This window comes from Cannabis sativa, chromosome X, assembly GCF_029168945.1.
Source record: "Cannabis sativa cultivar Pink pepper isolate KNU-18-1 chromosome X, ASM2916894v1, whole genome shotgun sequence".
Lineage (NCBI taxonomy): Eukaryota > Viridiplantae > Streptophyta > Magnoliopsida > Rosales > Cannabaceae > Cannabis > Cannabis sativa.
Genome location: NC_083610.1, coordinates 3,047,265 through 3,065,875, shown reverse-complemented (window position 1 = coordinate 3,065,875; position 18,611 = coordinate 3,047,265).

The following is an 18,611-nucleotide window of genomic DNA, read 5'->3' as shown; positions in this document are numbered from 1 at the left end:
ATGAACTTCTAAAACGATAATAAACACATATAAAGTTAATGTAGGAATTTACTGTTTTAACCCTACACCAACAAAGGTAATAATATCAGTCTTAAGGTCAGAATTGACCTTTCCTTGTCTAAGTAAAACTTAGACCAATACGACCCCGTATTAACCCCATGACACCAATCTTGATGTCGTATGAAACCTTTGATTCAAAGACTCAATAGAAGAGTCTAGAATCCCAAAGCACTCAGACACAATTCACACACACACTCACAAACTCGAAACCCTAGCAGAGCAAGTTCTCTTTGAGAACTTGCTCGAATCTAGATCTGAAACCCAGATTCACACCCACACACAACCATAGCTTAGATTAAATGAGAGAAAAATGAAAAACAAGGAGAGAAAACACCAGAATTTGTTTCAGAGTTCACCCAAATCTGGGCTACGTCTCTGTCAAGCTCTTCTCAGAGATAGAAGCTTGATATCCACTATCACAAGGTTGGTTTACAAACTTTGGAGCTTCCTGTCACAGAAATCGACCAGGTAAGCTCGATTTCTTTCTTTACACTTTGTGTTTTTGTTGTTTTCTTTCTATTTGTTCTCGATCTAACTCTCTGCTTTGTCTTCTTTTGTGCATGTACTTCTTCTTCGAGCTTTTCACCATGAGATCTGGGTTCTCATGGTTGGATCTTGGAGCTGAAGACACAAACTAGGGTTTATTCCTTCTCTCTCTCTCTCTCTCTATTTCTTTCTGATCTGTATTCTGTGTTGTAGATCTGGATTTATTTGCTTTGATTTGTGTATTTATAATGTTGTAGAGTCGGTTGATCAAAGCCTTAGGAGTTAGTTACAACTTCAGTTGTAACTAACTACTAAGTCTTGATCCACTAGAGGCGAAGCCACCCTAGGATCGAGTCTTACTTGCTTTATTTCTGTTTGTAATTTGCTGATGTGGATATTTAGTGTAAAAGGACTGGTTATAAGTGGATTTTATTCAACAATTTCCACCTGAAATCCTCTTATAACCAGTTCTGATGCCTGTCTGTTTATCTCTGAGAGTCTTAGCTTGATAGGTCCTACTCTTAGTCTCCTTTGTCGATTCTTAACAAGTTCGTGCAATGTATGAACTTGTTAAGAGTCACAATTTTAGTTCCCATGTCTGCTGGGTTATCTTCAGTAGGCACCTTTTCAATATCTATTTCACCTTGTGTCACTTTATCCCTGATAAAGTGATACTTGATTTCTATGTGCTTTGTTCTGTCATGGAACATAGGGTTCTTACATAGAAATATGCAGCTTTGGCTGTCTGAGTACATAGTGGGTACTCCTTTAAGTAGATTTAGCTCTTTCATTAACCCTTTTAGCCATATAGCTTCCTTTATTGCTTCAGTTGTGGCCACATACTCAGCTTCTGTAGTTGATAGTGCCACAACAGGTTGAAGCTGAACTTTCTAGCTTACACAGTTACCTCCAATTAGAAAGAAATAGGCAGATGTAGATCTCCTATTATCCCTGTCCCCTGCATAGTCTGAGTCACTGTAGCCTTCAATTATAGTATTAGCTTTCTGTTTATTGTAGGTCAATCCAACCTTAGTTGTCCCAAGTAGATATCTGAACACCCATTTCATGGCTAGCCAGTGAACTTTTCCTGGATTAGCCATGTATTTGCTAAGAACACTCATAGCAAATCCCAAATCAGGTCTAGTACTTACCATTAAGTACATTACAGACCCTACAACATTAGAATAGGGTACATCTTTCATAGATTCAGTTTCCTTCTCTGTCTTAGGGCATTGTTCCTTAGAAAGTGTGTACTGACTAGTAATAGGTCGCTTAACAACCTTAGCATCCCTCATTGAGAATTTATCTATGATTTTCTCAATGTAATCTTCCTGTCTAAGTACTAGTTTTCCTTTGTCTCTGTCCCTTAGTATAGAAATCCCAAGGATCTTGGTAGCATTTCCAAGATCCTTCATTTCAAATTCTGTCTTAAGTAGAGCTTTAACCATATCAACCCTAGACCTTTCTTGACTTATAATAAGCATGTCATCTACATAAAGTATTAAGTAGATGACATCTTTTATAGAGTCTCCCTTGTAGTATAGACATGTGTCATGGTAGCTTCTGTTGAATCCATGCTTTATCATAAAAGCATCAAACTTTCTGTTCCATTGTCTGGGAGCTTGTTTGAGTCCATACAGGGACTTAACCAACCTGCAGACCATATTTTCCTTTCCCTTAATCTCAAAACCTTTAGGCTGTTCCATATAGATCTCTTCTTCTAGGTCTCCATGTAGAAAAGCTGTAGTGACATCCATTTGATCAATTTCCATGTCAAATTGATTTGCAATAGATAGCATTATCCTTATGGTTTTGTACTTGGCTACTGGTGAGAATATCTCATTGTAGTCAACTCCCTCTTTCTGTGTAAAACCTTTGGCTACTAACCTAGCCTTAAATCTTATAGGTTCACCTTCAATTATCCCTTCTTTATGCTTGTAAACCCACTTGCAGGCTATTATTCTTTTCCCTTTAGGCCTTAGAACCATTATCCAGGTCTTGTTTTTCCTTAGAGATACCATTTCTGAATCCATAGCTTTAAACCATTTCTTAGCATTAGGCCCTGTCATAGCTTCTTCATAGGTTTGAGGTTCTGTACTTAAAGATTTCATAGCAGTCATGAAGGCATAGGCTATGTCTTCATTCCAGATATTGAAACTGTACTTAGGATTAGGTTTAGGTATCCTCTTTTCTCTGTCTCTGGTCAATTGGTAGTCATCTAGAGCTTCAGTGGGTTGAACAACTTCAGTTTCATCTCCCTGTTGTTCTTCTTCTTGAGTTCTTTCTCTGTTAGAGCTTTCTGTTTGTTCCACCTGATCCTGATCAGGTTCATTCCCAGCTGGTTCCACCTGATTTATATCAGGTTCTTCTTGATCATCTAGCTTCCATAGAGTAGGGTCAAATTGTATTGTACCTGCATGGTTAGTTTCTACTGTACCTGCAGGGTTAGCTTTAAGCAAACAAGGAAATTCATTTTCTTTAAAAATAACATCTCTGCTAATTATAGTTTTGAATCCACCTTTGTCCCTTAGCCAAATTCTGTAGCCTTTAACTCCTTCAGGATAGCCTAGAAAAACTCCTTTAATAGCTCTAGGTTCAAGTTTACCAACACTCTGGTGCACAAATGCACTACAACCAAAAACTCTTAGGTTTGACAGATCAGGTGGTTTACCAGACCACCTTTCCTTAGGTGTTTTGAATTCAATAACACTTGAGGGACATCTGTTTATTAAATAAGCAGATGTCATAACTGCTTCTCCCCAGAAACCATGGGACAAACCAGATTGTATTAACATACATCTGGCTTTGTTCAGAATGGTTCTGTTCATTCTCTCTGCAACACCATTTTGTTGTGATGTTAGCCTAACTGTTCTGTGCCTTTGAATACCTGTTTCTCTGCAAAACATGTCAAATTCATTGTTGCAAAATTCCAGACCATTGTCTGTCCTTAGGTTTTTAACCTTTCTGTTAGTAAGATTTTCAACAAGTGTTTTCCAATGTTTAAACCTTTGAAAAGCATCATTTTTATTTTTCAATAAGAAAATCCATACTTTCCTAGAAAAATCATCAACTATAGATAGAAAGTAGGTATTACCTCCATGTGTTGCTGTCTTTTAAGGGCCCCATAAATCTGAATGTATATAATCCAATATACCTTTAGATTTATGTGTCCCTGTTTTGAACTTCAACCTATGATGTTTTCCAAGTATGCAATGCTCACAGAATTCCACTTTGCTTATTTTATCTTTGCCCAGTAACTGTTGTTCATTTACAATTTGCAAACCTTTTTCTGCTAAGTGTCCAAGTCTGTTGTGCCATAGTATAGCTTTAGCATCTTCAGGGCTTTGTAGAATGTTGTTCTGTCCAACAGTATTGTTACTTCTAGCTATAGGTTCCCCAATCATGTAGTATAGGCCTTCTTTCTTGACTCCTTTAATAATAGTCATAGATCCTTTGCATATTTTCATTTGTCCATCTTTGATCTTGCTTTCTATTTTCAAATCATCAAGCACACTTAGTGAAATTAGGTTTCTAGATAGATCAGGTACAAATCTTACCCCAGTTAGTGATCTAGTGACCCCATCATGCATCTTAAATGCCACTGTTCCTGCCCCTTTAATTTCACAGCTTTGGTCATTCCCTAGAATCACTTTTCCTCTAGTTGAATCCATGAAATCAGTCAAAATAGACCTGTTATTAGTCATATGAAAAGTACAACCTGAGTCAAGTATCCAATCATCTTTAAAAGATGATCCTGCAACATAAACTTCCCCATTTTCATAACAATCACTGAAATTAGCATTTTGATGATCTGTTTTGCCCTTAGGGTTTTTGGATTCTGAATTGTAATCAGTTCTTTGTCCATTAAACTTGTTCTTTCTGTTTTTGTTCAAGAAATAGCAATCTTTCTTGAAATGTCCAGGTTTCCCACAGTTGTAACATCCTTCTGTGTCTTGTGGCCCTTTAGAATTAGATCTGCCTTTGTTTTGTCCTCTGTTTGGACCCCTGCTATGGCTTTGACTCCTCCCTTTTCCATGCCAAGGCTTCTTCTGAGTAGATCTGCCTCTACTCAGATTTAGTTCACCATTAGAGCCACCATTCCTTTCTGACTTCATCTCTAGGTCCTTAGATTTTAAGGCAGAGATAACCTCATCAAGAGTGATAGAGGTTCTTCCTTACTTAATTGCTGTTTTAACTTCTCTGTAAGTTTCTGGCAGTGAATTAAGTATGATGATGGCTTGGTTTTCATCACTAAGAGCCTCATTCTCCCCTGAGTTTGCAAGCTCAATGTGCATCCTCAAGAACTCATCCAGATTTTGATCTAAGGACTTGGATTGGTTCATTTTGAACCCAAAAATCCTTTCCTTGAGATAAATCTTGTTTGTCAAAGATTTCTGTTGAAATTTCTCCTCTAGCTTTTTCCAGATCTTTGATGGAGTCTCTTCTTTGTTTATTAATCTTATTATAGAATCTGGCAGATTGAAGATTAGAATTCCAGTAGCAGTTTTTAGGTATTCTTCTTGTTGTATTTTAGAAGTTCCCTCTGGCCATTCAATAGGTTCATCTAGCACCCTTAGTAATTTTTGTTGAGCTAGTAGAGACCTAATTTTCCTTCTCCAAATTCTGTAATCCCCTGTACCATCAAATTTATCAATGTCAACTTTTATGTTACTCATTTTAATAAAATTGAAAAGAAACAGATAAGAGTTTTAGAATTTCTCAGTTTGTGTTTCTGGAATTTGAATTTGAATCTTGATCTTCTTGCTATTTGAGTGTTGTTCTTTTGTCAATCTTTCTTTCAAGATTTTCTTGACAATTCCTTCCTGATATTTTCTTGAATCTTTGTTGATCTCCCTTAGCCAAACCAGGCTCTCATACGACTGTAGGAATTTACTGTTTTAACCCTACACCAACAAAGGTAATAATATCAGTCTTAAGGTCAGAATTGACCTTTCCTTGTCTAAGTAAAACTTAGACCAATACGACCCCGTATTAACCCCATGACACCAATCTTGATGTCGTATGAAACCTTTGATTCAAAGACTCAATAGAAGAGTCTAGAATCCCAAAGCACTCAGACACAATTCACACACACACTCACAAACTCGAAACCCTAGCAGAGCAAGTTCTCTTTGAGAACTTGCTCGAATCTAGATCTGAAACCCAGATTCACACCCACACACAATCATAGTTTAGATTAGATGAAAGAAAAATGAGAAACAAGGAGAGAAAACACCAGAATTTGTTTCAGAGTTCACCCAAATCTGGGCTACGTCTCTGTCAAGCTCTTCTCAGAGATAGAAGCTTGATATCCACTATCACAAGGTTGGTTTACAAACTTTGGAGCTTCCTGTCACAGAAATCGACCAGGTAAGCTCGATTTCTTTCTTTACACTTTGTGTTTTTGTTGTTTTCTTTCTATTTGTTCTCGATCTAACTCTCTGCTTTGTCTTCTTTTGTGCATGTACTTCTTCTTCGAGCTTTTCACCATGAGATCTGGGTTCTCATGGTTGGATCTTGGAGCTGAAGAGACAAACTAGGGTTTATTCCTTCTCTCTCTCTCTCTCTCTCTCTCTCTATTTCTTTCTGATCTGTATTCTGTGTTGTAGATCTATGTTTATTTGCTTTGATCTGTATATTTATAATGTTGTTGTGTCGGTTGATCAAAGCCTTAGGAGTTAGTTACAACTTTCAGTTGGAACTAACTACTAAGTCTTGATCCACTAGAGGCGAAGCCACCCTAGGATCGAGTCTTATTTGCTTTATTTCTGTTTGTAATTTGCTGATGTGGATATTTAGTGTAAAAGGACTGGTTATAAGTGGATTTTATTCAACAGTTAAGAAAATCTTACATTGGTTGCAGTGGAATAATGTGTCTCCTTCCACTCAGATCTCTAACCCTTGAATCCTTTCTGTTGCAGAGTATAATCAAGATCTGAGTACGAATGTCCTTCTCTTGGATTTGGATCCTTCACAGTCTTCCAAACTATGATTGAGGTACTGTTTTCTGTGTGTGGGCACTATTCTTTCACTAGGTATTTCAAAATTGTATATCTTTCTTAGAGAAGAATAAGAAGAGGGTCGACTATATATAGAGAGAAAAGGGAAGGCTCAACTTTCTAAAAGAGGCAGTTTCCTGAATTACTGAACAATTGCTTAACTGCCTTATTTGGTGTGAGCCATCACTTTCTATTTATAGATAACTGCTAGGTTTAGGTTAGTAATTAATTGGCATGAAAATAATAATTGGAAAATTCTTGCACAAGTGGCCGGCCTAGGTGTTATTGGGCCTCACTTGGATTTTACAATTTTCACAATTTTATTTCTATTTTCCCAAAAATGCCAATTTTCCAATTCTAACCATTTAAATGCCAAAACTAATTATTTAATAACTAAAATAGATTATTAAATAATATTGTCATTTAATATAATCGTTAATTAGACATATAGAGTCTCTTAATTAATAAATAAACCTAGAATCTCTTTTCTTTACCATTTCACCCCTGCTTAGTGAAAATTCACAAATTAGACATAGTCTAACTTTTAGAATTATAATTGATTAATCATAAATCAATTATTGAGTCTTACAAGCAGTATGGTCTCAACTAGAATGAGGACCATGGATCTATATTACTGAGCTTCCAATAAGTCGAACCGAATTTACCAAGTAAAATCTCTAACTTATTAATTCCTTGTTGAATCCACTCTTAGAACTTGGAATTACACTCTTAGACTTATATAGAGCACTCTATATGTTCCACGTTATAGATATGCTATCTCATTTAACCATCGTTATAATCTTAATGTGATCAAAGATCCTCTATATAGATGATTTACATCGAGATGGGATAAATTTATCGTTTTCACCCCTCAATGTATTTGGCCCCTTAAAACACTTAGCTACCTGTAAATGATGTTTTAGTGATCTAAGATATAGTCACTGAAACAAGAGCTCATCCATTTACTTCTATTTAGCTAAGCTCGAAAGAAATCATCACTTGACTTCTATACACCAGTAGAAGCTATAGATTCCATATTTATGTTCAGCGCTCCCACTCAGTCATACTATCATGTTCCCAAAATATACGTATCACCCTGACCCAAAAGTAGGCTTAACTAATAAATCAAAGAACATGAATAGCACTCCTGAGATTGAGCCTAAGCATATCAGGATTTAGATTCTTTTAATCTAAGATCAACTAGTGATATTGACTTGGAAAGATAAAACAGTAAGTTTATAATATCTTGTCTAAGTTCAATATCAGTTCAGTCCAATGTATACTCCATACATTCAAAACCAGTATACTTTACCAAAGTCCTGGAAAGAACATAACACTTACTCCAAGTGTAAGCATACTTCATCGTTGATTATCACATCAGTGTAAATCCAAAACACTGATGAAACAGGGATTTAGTCTTTTGAATCATATAATCACAATCACATTCCACTGTGTTGACAATATTGTAATTGTGAATAAATATATGTTCTGGACTTAATTGATTTTGTATGTATATTAAATATATATTAAACCATAAACATGAAAAATACAAGTTAACATAAACCACTTCAAATCTCTTAAATTGATAACTAATCAGATTGTAATGGGTTTTATTTAGGGCACAAAACCCAACATAATGAGCCTTAGTCCACGAGTCTGTGTATTTATGAGAGTATTTATTACAGAGAATGTTCTTGGTGGTTTTCCTCTCTAGTTCTTATGAAACCCAGAATTCTCGACCCCTCTCTTAATGGGTTTGGGGGGTATTTATAGTGTTTTTGTGGGGTGATCCCTAGAATTGAGATACATGTCTTTCTGTAATATTCAGTAAAGGCACACATTCCCAATGGATACATCATAGGAAAAGCATGGTCTAATCCCTAGGCTTTTTAGGGGTTTAATGGACGTAATCCATTATCCTTTCTTGACTGATGTGATTTCTCATAAAGTAGCCGTCACTAGGCTTATTAATCATAGCGTAGTAGCTGCAGAAGGGGGGTTACGCCGTCAGACTTTAATACTTATGGCAGTTTCAATATGCCTTCTCTCATGCGACATTAAATGCGAGGTGACTGTTCAGATAGGATTTGATACCTCCCGGATGTGCTTCATTGCAGACTTGCTCTCCGGGAGTATATGAAACCTTCATGCCTACTCCGGGAGGCACATTGAATGCTCATCCTTTTGATTAAGGAGACTTAGTCTAATTATCTCAAAGTCTTGCTTTTTCAGCCCACGTGTCGCAGTCCGGTTGGTCCACGTATTTTGGACAAAATCAGGGGCAATATTTACCAATGTCCTGGAAATGACATACCACTTATCCAAGGTGTTAGTAAACTTTATAGTTGATTATCATGTCAGGATAAATCTAATGTACTAATAAATCATGGGATTATGCTTTGAAGCATATAATCACAATTACTTTTCACTGTGATGACATCACTGTAATTGTGAATAATAATACGTTATGAATTTATCAAAAAATGTATATTAAAACATAAACATGAAAATAACATGTTAACTTAAATAACTTCTAATCTTCTATTGATAGCAATTCGATCATATTGAAACGAGTTTTATTTAGGGCAGAAAATCCCAACATGTATCTCATTGCAACTCAATGTACACTTCACCAATACCCTTATATACTAATCTGATGGCTTTATATTTTGCTAAACATATGTATATCTGTATCTCAGTGTAACTCTATGTACACTTTACCAATACCCTGATATGTTACTCTAATGACAACTGGAATATGCATGCTAAACATTTACATATGTGTGTCCATTATGCTAATCTTACCTCAATTTTGTAATCAAGTGTGTTAGTCAAACTAAGTGGAAGAAACTTCTCGATGATCAGAGACCCTAAGTCACATTCACATAAAATTGGTAAGTATTTCGCTAACACTGTCGGGGATTTAAAGTCAAAACTAAAAATTTTTCTATCAATAAATATTGTGGCAATACCCTGAATATCAAGAAAACATAAAAATTGAGGTACCTGAAAACCACCGTAATCGGTGGACTAGATCCCCAAACAGTTCACCATTTCTTGGGGTCTTGTCTGAGGAAACTGTTCACCATTTTTACGGAAACAGTTTTTCGTAGCAAAAATCCCAAACTCAAACTTATCTTCTTCAATTCTACCTTAAATTTTCTCAATCTTTCTAGAACACATTAAAATCAAGTTATAAACATATTTCAAAGCTTAAACGCAACAATAAACCTCCTAAAAGAAAATCACTATTGGAGACCAAACTTTGAATTTCCAAAACTCAAAACTTGGTTCCAACTACAACAACTGCCACAAGCCTCCAAATTCAACCTTAAACAATCATAAAAGAACTTAAAAAACAATCTATATCTAGCCCATATTCATACAAAAACAAATTCTCCAAAACTAAGTTTTCTTTTTTAAACTAACAACATAAAAGAGTCTAGGGCTTTACCTTAGGCTTCCTTCCAATCCTTCCCCAAAAACAAGCTGAAACTAAATTGCTAAAGTTTGCTCTAAAAATCAACTTGGTTCTTTGGTTCCTACCAGGCCGAGAGAAAGAGAGGAGAGAGAAACTTAATTTTTGAGTCTATCTCAATTCTGGAATTATCTTCTAAAAAATTAGCTTGTTACTAATTATTTTTCATCTTAATCCACTAATTAAAGATAATAAAACAAAATTTTAATTAGCAAATGTCTGAAAGCCCTTACTTCACTACTAAGTAAACTCTAAATTTAGGGATAAAATAATCATAACTAATTACCCAAAATATCCTAATATTATAACTATCTATAAATCTTGTCCTGCTATTTCTAAGATACTAAAGAACTAAACCGTATCTAGGTGACACTGTTGGCCAAAACGTCGATTCTACTGTTGTTGAGCATAAAATATAAACATGCCAAAATTTAAAAATGACTTGCATTTTAGAATCTAATAGAATCTTTATAATTAAGAAATTATTTCTTTAATGTTTATTTCTGACAGTAGATTTTATTTTCTATTAATGCACATTTAATTATAAATAATTATTAAATTATTAATACTCTCTTAATTTTCATGTTCAATTATATAGTCATTACCAAAAAAAAAGTGATTGTGTAAAATTATAGGTTTCTTCAACCCCAATTTAAATTTTCTCAAATACCTCAAGCATGAATTAGATAACTAAGAAACAAAGAATTTGAAAATGATTCCCATATATATTTTAAAGAGTTTCATATTAACAAATAATGTATGTAAACTTAATATCACATATCTATTCTATATAAAGTGTGCTTATATAACTGAATTCTTGATTTATGAAAAATTCATAGGTGACTTTTTATTTACTAGTAAAATACTACGTGCGAGGCACGTATACTAAGTTTTATGCTAGGTGTGTCTTACTTTATTTAAAAATAATATAACAAATAATTAAAGAAAAAATATTATTAATATGTATATTCAATTAATGTAATGATGTTGTTAGTAATGTTTAAAAGTAAATACTGAATACAATATATGACTGTAAATCAAAGAAGTTAGGAATTTTGCTATTGATTCTTCGAAACTAACTTCTTGATTGTTGCGAGAAAAAAAATATAATGGAAGCAAAATACATCTGAATAGACCAAAAGAACAAAAAGATGAAATATAAAATTGTAATCTCACAAAAAAAATGTTCACAAAATTACGAGTTTCTAAAAAATCCTTCAATTTTGTTCCAGTTATAACACCAAGAAAACAACAGCCACACTTCCATTTGAGGTTAAGAACTGCCATTGATATGCAATAACCACCACCATCTAGTCATCTACTTCGAGGAAACTCCAATATCTGAGGCTTCTCCTCCTCCCCTTCGTCTTCATGGTTGTACGCATTCTTCATCAGATCTGGATTGGAGTGTGAATATATAGGGTAAATGTGGTGGGAAGATCTCACATGGTTCAAATCTAAGGTGAGAAGAAGAAAAAAAAATAAGAAAAAGGAAGATGAAGATTTACAGGTTGCAGAGAGAGACTAAGAACAATGGTTTCTAATCTTTAAGAACATAGAAGAATGATAGAAAGAATTGCTCTACTCACTGATGTAAAATATAGGCGTGTGCGCACATGGCGTTCAGGTGTCTTGACATTTGCATACCTGAAAGAATATAGAGAAGAAAAATATGAAACAAACAATCATATTTTGGAGATGGAGCAAAATTTATACAATACTGGAATTTGAACTCTTAGAGGTCATTAGCGAAAGGGCCAAACTCGTTAAATCTCCTAGTGGAACACTACTTTAATGGTCTGAACACAAAAATTGTAGAAATCAAAATATGAATAAATTAGCATCATCAACAAAAGAAAAATTAAAAGGAAAAGACTTAATAATTACGTGACAAATAATTATTTATTGAATTAAAAAGTTAAAATTATAAGATTAATTTAAATTATTGTACATATATTGATTAATTAATCAAAAATAATATCACCAAAAACTCCAAAAGTTCAACCCATAACACAAAACTTCCCTTTTGGCAATGTATGTCATTCTTAAATGTGAATAGAAGCCACAGAAATATCTAGCTTCATCAAGTGAGCAACCTTTTTCAATTAAAGAAGTAATTAATTCTAAAACATCAACAATAGCTGAAATTATAACTTGCTTTCCACGGACAGCACACTTTTCCAGTCAATAATTAACTATTAAAAAACTCAATCCAACTCCTATTTCCTCCTCCAAGCTATCAATATTAAATAGTAATAAATAGTGTTGCATAAATATAAATATATATATTTCTTGTTTTAGGATATTTAATTGAGGTGATTGTTAATATCAGTTCAAATTTAAATATTTAATTTAGGATATTTATTATTATTTTATTATAGATATATAATATTTTATTATTTTATTAAATAAAATTAAAAGTCACCCATAAAATTCTCAAAAACCAAGAATTTCAGTTATATAGGTATACTTTATATAGAATAGATATTTAATAAAATAATAAAACAAATCCCATTAATATTTGAACTGATATTTGATGCTAATTATTCTTTTTGTTGATTTAACAGAATATACTTTAAAAATAAAAGAATATTCTATTAATAAATAGGATATATGTTATTTTCAAGAAGTTAAATGATAAATCAAAAAGGGTGGACAGAGATAGGAGCAAAATAGTGTTTCTTACCGATTATACTACAATTCTCTTCCTTCCTTCCTTGAATTCTCAAAGTCGCTCCAATAGTGAATCTCATCATTTACCTTTATTTCTTTGTTTGAAAGGTATCGTTTTATATACATACAATATATTTACTGTATTTGATCATTTTATTTTTTCTAGATGTTACTGTAATGTATTTCCACTCTCACGCCGCTCCTCTCTGTCTTTAAAGCCTGAAACTGAAAAAACTTGAGCCATTGTTCATGTCCCAAGTATAAATCATCCGTTTTGGTCATTTCTGCAACATGAAAACCCAATATTCAAAGAGAAGGAAAAAGAAAAGACTCCTATTCATAAACAAGGAACAGCTTAGTGAAAACCCAATTACCATATCCATAATCAAATTCAAAATCTGATTCTAGCTTAGAGTGGAAAATAATAATATAACGATGCTCTTAAAACCCAAAGAGAACCCCTAAAACCCTACTTGACGCAGCAACTAAAAACGAAACTAGCTGTAAAAATTCAGCATCCTCCGAAGGCTAAGAAAAAACATTCCTCGGCAATTTTTGAAGTGACCAAACAGAATTACAAGCATGAAAGTTAAGAAAAAGCATAAACTTTGCTAAAGCGAAGTGGGTTCATAAAAGAAGAAGTACATTTGAGAAAAAAAAAGCTGATACTTTAAGTGTTTTTTTTTTTTTTGATTAAGGATACTTAAAGAGTTTTACTTGGTTCAAACTATCACTGAAGTCTATTCCATGAGTCATTCCATTACAAGAGAGCATCCAAGTTGATTTGGGGATACAATTTGACTACTTAGAGCTTTATTTATAAGCGGCAAAGAATGATCGGAGAAGGTAATTTATATATTGCTAATCTCTCATTGCGTGTTTTTTTCTTCAATAAAAGATATATAAGACTTTATTAATAAGAATCGTTCATTAATACAGTCTTCACTCATTGTATTGACAGCCTCCAGATTAGTGCCATTGGGTTTATCTATTTCCAGTAGAGACTTGTAACGCTTTTACTTACGTAAAATAAGATGCCATAAATAAATTGGCGTTAAAATACTAATGTTGCCTTTATTAAAAAAAAAAAAATTAAAAACATGGGTACCCAGTTGAAAATAAAGTATTACCACTTAGGGAAAAGTAATAGAAAATTTAAACGACAACATCCTCGATAAGTTTAATAAATTAAAAAAAAAAAAACTTTCAGCGGAAGATGGCCAAGACCACACGCAGTTACATGATCACACGAGATACACCCCATGCTGCCCAGACTCAACTTGTCACCGAAAGCTTACAGGCTTACTTATCTGCACATAGGGGGTAAATAAGGGGTGAGCTGCAAAGCCCAGTAAGGAAAAACAAAATACTATGTACCAGCATTCACACATCATAGCACAAACATATACATCAAACATACAACAACCTAATCATAAGTATAAATAGAGGCAGCCACACAAATACTAAAATACCACACACTCACACTCCAGCTTCCATACAAATCTGGAGTGTCTTACGTCTTAACCAGAACGCAGTACCAATAACCAGTGCACCCTTACGTACACTGCCTCACTTACCACATCACCATACATGTGTGGTTTCCAACCACTTCCAAGTACCTAGAACATAATTAAACAGCCATATACAATCCATCGACAAAACACTATTTCACCGAAACCATCACAATCCACAGTTTCAATACAATTTATTCAAACAGTCATACTAGGTACTCAAACAATATAAAAAGCAAGTATAAAGTATAATTATTTTTCCTTACCTCAACTCCGCTGTAATTAACTCCTACGATACCTTCTAGGCCCTATAACATTTAACGAACCCCTTAGTCCACCGATAAACTCAATATATTTATTACTCTTACTGTACAGCAACTTTAGCCTAGAATTTGACTTATAAAACGTTTGAATTAGAAGTCCTACTGTTCACAAAGTTTTTAGTTAATTGAAAGACCTTTCTAACGGTATAAAGATCATCAAAATCGGAGCTATAATCTAGGAGTTATGCATGTTTTCTCAAAATAGTTTCTTTAAAATCCTGGATCATGCCGATTTCTGAATACAGCCTAAAAATAAAAGTTTTAAAAATATTTACACCCCGATATAGACAATACTTTCTTCATAAAAAATGTAGCTATTTTTCTAAGCTTTAAAACGAGATAAAGATCTTTTAAAATGGATCAAAAGTGAGAGAGATATTGAATTTTTACTGAAGACACTTTTTCTGAAATAAAACTTAAAACAAAATATCATAACCGAGTAAAGATACTAACTTTTGACTGGTAAGAACTCCGAATTAGGGAAAGGTCTCTTCAAGGAAAATATGAATTATTGAATTATCTTTCTAACAGTATAAGAATCGCTGGAAAATAATAGATATCGAGAGAGATGTCATACTTTTACTAAGGCAATATCGAAAAGAAATTTTAAAAAAACTGTAATTTGACAGTCAGTGTAAAACATGAATTTTTTGATATCGAAATAATCAGAATTATGAAAGAGTTTCTTCATGAAAAATGTAGAACATTAAATTATCTTTAAAATGGTACCTAGATCACTGAAAACGGACATACAAGGAGAGAGATATGGTAGTTTTATGAAAACCTATTTCTCTGAAAACGAAAAATAAAACATACTTACGAAAAACCTACATCCAACCCCGACATTAAGAGACAGTAAAAGTTTTTACCTTAGAAATCGAATACTGTGATAGAGGCTTCAATTTATGCTATGCTGTAATTTGGTGTGATAGAGGCTATGAGAGATTCAGGAATTATAAGAAGTAGAGAATGAAATTTGTGTTCATCGTTTCATTGAATGGTAAAACCATACCCTATATATTCAACTGATTAGATAAAATCTAGGAATTTAAAATTTAAACTCAGCTATACCTTTTCTTTTTTTTTTAAGAATAAAATATTGATTAATTACTAATATAAAATTCCTCATAATTTAAATTTAAATTCAAATAAGTCAAATATCCTAAACTAACTTCTCCATTCTTCTCTCACTCTCACTTGTCCCTCTCTCTATTCATCTATTACTATAGCCTTTACAAATATATATATATGTATATATATATATATATATATTAGGAAGAGGTTTCAATGGTTACATTTTTATTGTAACCATCATGGTTACATTTTTTTTAAGCCATTGGATTACTATTTAATGGTTGTGATTAATTTGGAAATTAAATAAAAATAAATAAAAAATAACTTGTAACCTGAAAGTAACCTAATCATTTATTTCCTTATAAAACTTTAATTAAGATTAATTATATTTTAAAATTAAATTAATTATAATTATTAATTAATTTTTTGCAATTTATTACTATATAAGGATCTTTTAGCAATTTATTTTTTTATACTTAAATTATTTAAAATTTTATAGCAAAGTTTTTTATAATTTAAAATTATACACATATAATTTCATAATTTAAATTTTATTATACTTGTAATCTTAATTTTAAATTATTACACATAATTATTTAATTTTTTTATTTAAATATTTAAAAAGTAAAAAATGAAATAAGTTGAAGGATTTTTTTAAAAAAAAATGGCTGCACTTGTTATCGATTGATTAGCTTGAGGTCTCATACTTAGTTCATATAATTGTAACAAAATAATTAAATATCATTTAAAAATAATTAATTATTTGAAAATTTATTATAAGAAGAGAATTTTAATTTGTGTCAAAAGAAGTTTAATTTTTGTAAAAAAAAATAAATTTTTTTGTAAATATTATAATTAAATGGCTTAATTATTAAAATAATTCAAGTAAGGATTTAAATATAAATATTAATTACTAAAAGAAGTCTTGTTAATTATTTAATTAATTAATTTAAGAAAATAGTTAATTATAATTAAATAATTCTAAAAAAGGAATGTCTATTTAATTAATTATTTTAAGAAAATAGTTAATTATAATTAAATAAATCTAAAAAAGGAAAGTCTACCTATTAGTAACCTGCTATTACAGGTTAAAGAAAAATGTAACCATATGGTTACAATAAAAATGTAACCATTGAATAGTCACCCATATATATTATTATTATCAAGCTTATACAATATATATATATATATATTCCTATTATAAATACCACTAGCCTTATTTATTTAATAAACCTATACGTATAAAATAGTATACTAATTTTATCTATATTCCTATTACATGTATAACAAATCTTATCACTTAATCATACAACTATTTACTAATAACTTATTCTCTAATATAATTAATATTAATTAATACTTAATCTAATTAACTATATAATTGTACTTAGCAAATACCAATAATATTCATATTTTATTGGATTAATTGCACAATACAACGACAATTGTAAAATATTTGTAAAATTATCTTCATCACTTTAATTAATTGAAATACCGCTATCATTTCAATTAGCTTTCAGGCACGTATACCGAAATGAAAATATATTCCTCTTTTCTAGTTGATAGTCTAGTACGCGATGCACTTCAAAAAATTTCTCTTATTTATTTATTCAATTTATTTTTCTCTCTTTTATTATTATTATTATTATTAAAAAATTGAAATAATGAGCTATTCACATATTGTCTCACTTTAATAATTTTAAAATAAATTAATTCAGTGTTGTACGTTTTTTTTTTTATTTTTATTTTTTTTGCTAATTACTTTTTTATTTATTATTTTTATATGATATAGTAAAAATATATTTTTTTTAATAATAATAATAAACTTGTCAAACATTCTTTTTTTTTTTTTTTAATATTTTAGTCTTTTTTTTTTTATATATTTTGTTAATAAATAAATAAAATTTAATGCATGAAACAACTGAACAAGTTACTATTTTTTTTATTTTTTATATTTAAACATTACAAAATTAAATAAAAAATAAACTTATTTTTATAAAACTATTTTAATAAGTATATAAATAATTTGTCATTAAATTAAATAGTATCTGAAACATTATATGAGTTACATTTAAAAAAAAGTAACTTCAGGGTATCTTAAATAATATAATAACATAATATAGCCTAAAAATATAAAAAAGTAACAAAAAAAATACTTTTAATATTATTCTTCATTTTATGTTTCTCACATATTAAAATGGTTATTTTATTATTTATATATGTGTAAAATTTTGAAATAAATTTTTTAATGGAAAAGTAACCAATTGATATCTTATTCACATCAAAAGCAACTAAATGGTTACTTTTTTCAAAACTCCTGAAGAGCGAAAAATTTCTAGAAACGAGATTTTTCCAGTATTTTCTATTTTCGGTAATTGTTTGAATTTCGGTATATATGCTGACGTGGCACATCGGTATTTATGCAAATAATTTTCTTAAAGGTATTTTTATAAATAAAATCAATCTTAGGTATAATATTGAAAAAACCCCTATTTTATTTAATGCAACAATAACATATCAAAATACACAATAATATACCAAAAATAATATACTTGTACTGGATATTACAAGACTCTCTTACGAGAAGGAACACTTGCCTTGTGTTAGCTTCCAACAACAAGGTTGTTTTTTCTTAATCCATGATATTTAATATATATATATATAGTCAGACCCAGATGTATATAGTCAGATTTCTATTGTGTTATACTATGGTAGTAGTTGTTACATATCTGGAAAACTAAAGATAGAGACATGGATTTGATTATTATATCAGATCTTTTTATCTCTTGAAGTTGTTCATCGTTGCCCGTTAATATGGAATCCATTTTTATTCGAGCTACATCTGGAATGCACATTCTCATTGCCTGTAAAAATTCAATTAACTTGTGCATTGTGAATGTGATCTAGAATAGTTATAGTTTTTGTTATGCTTATGAGTTTACCAGACATAGTCAAGTGTCTACCAAAGTTGACTATGGTAGAGACTGTTACATGTTTGGAAAAGGAA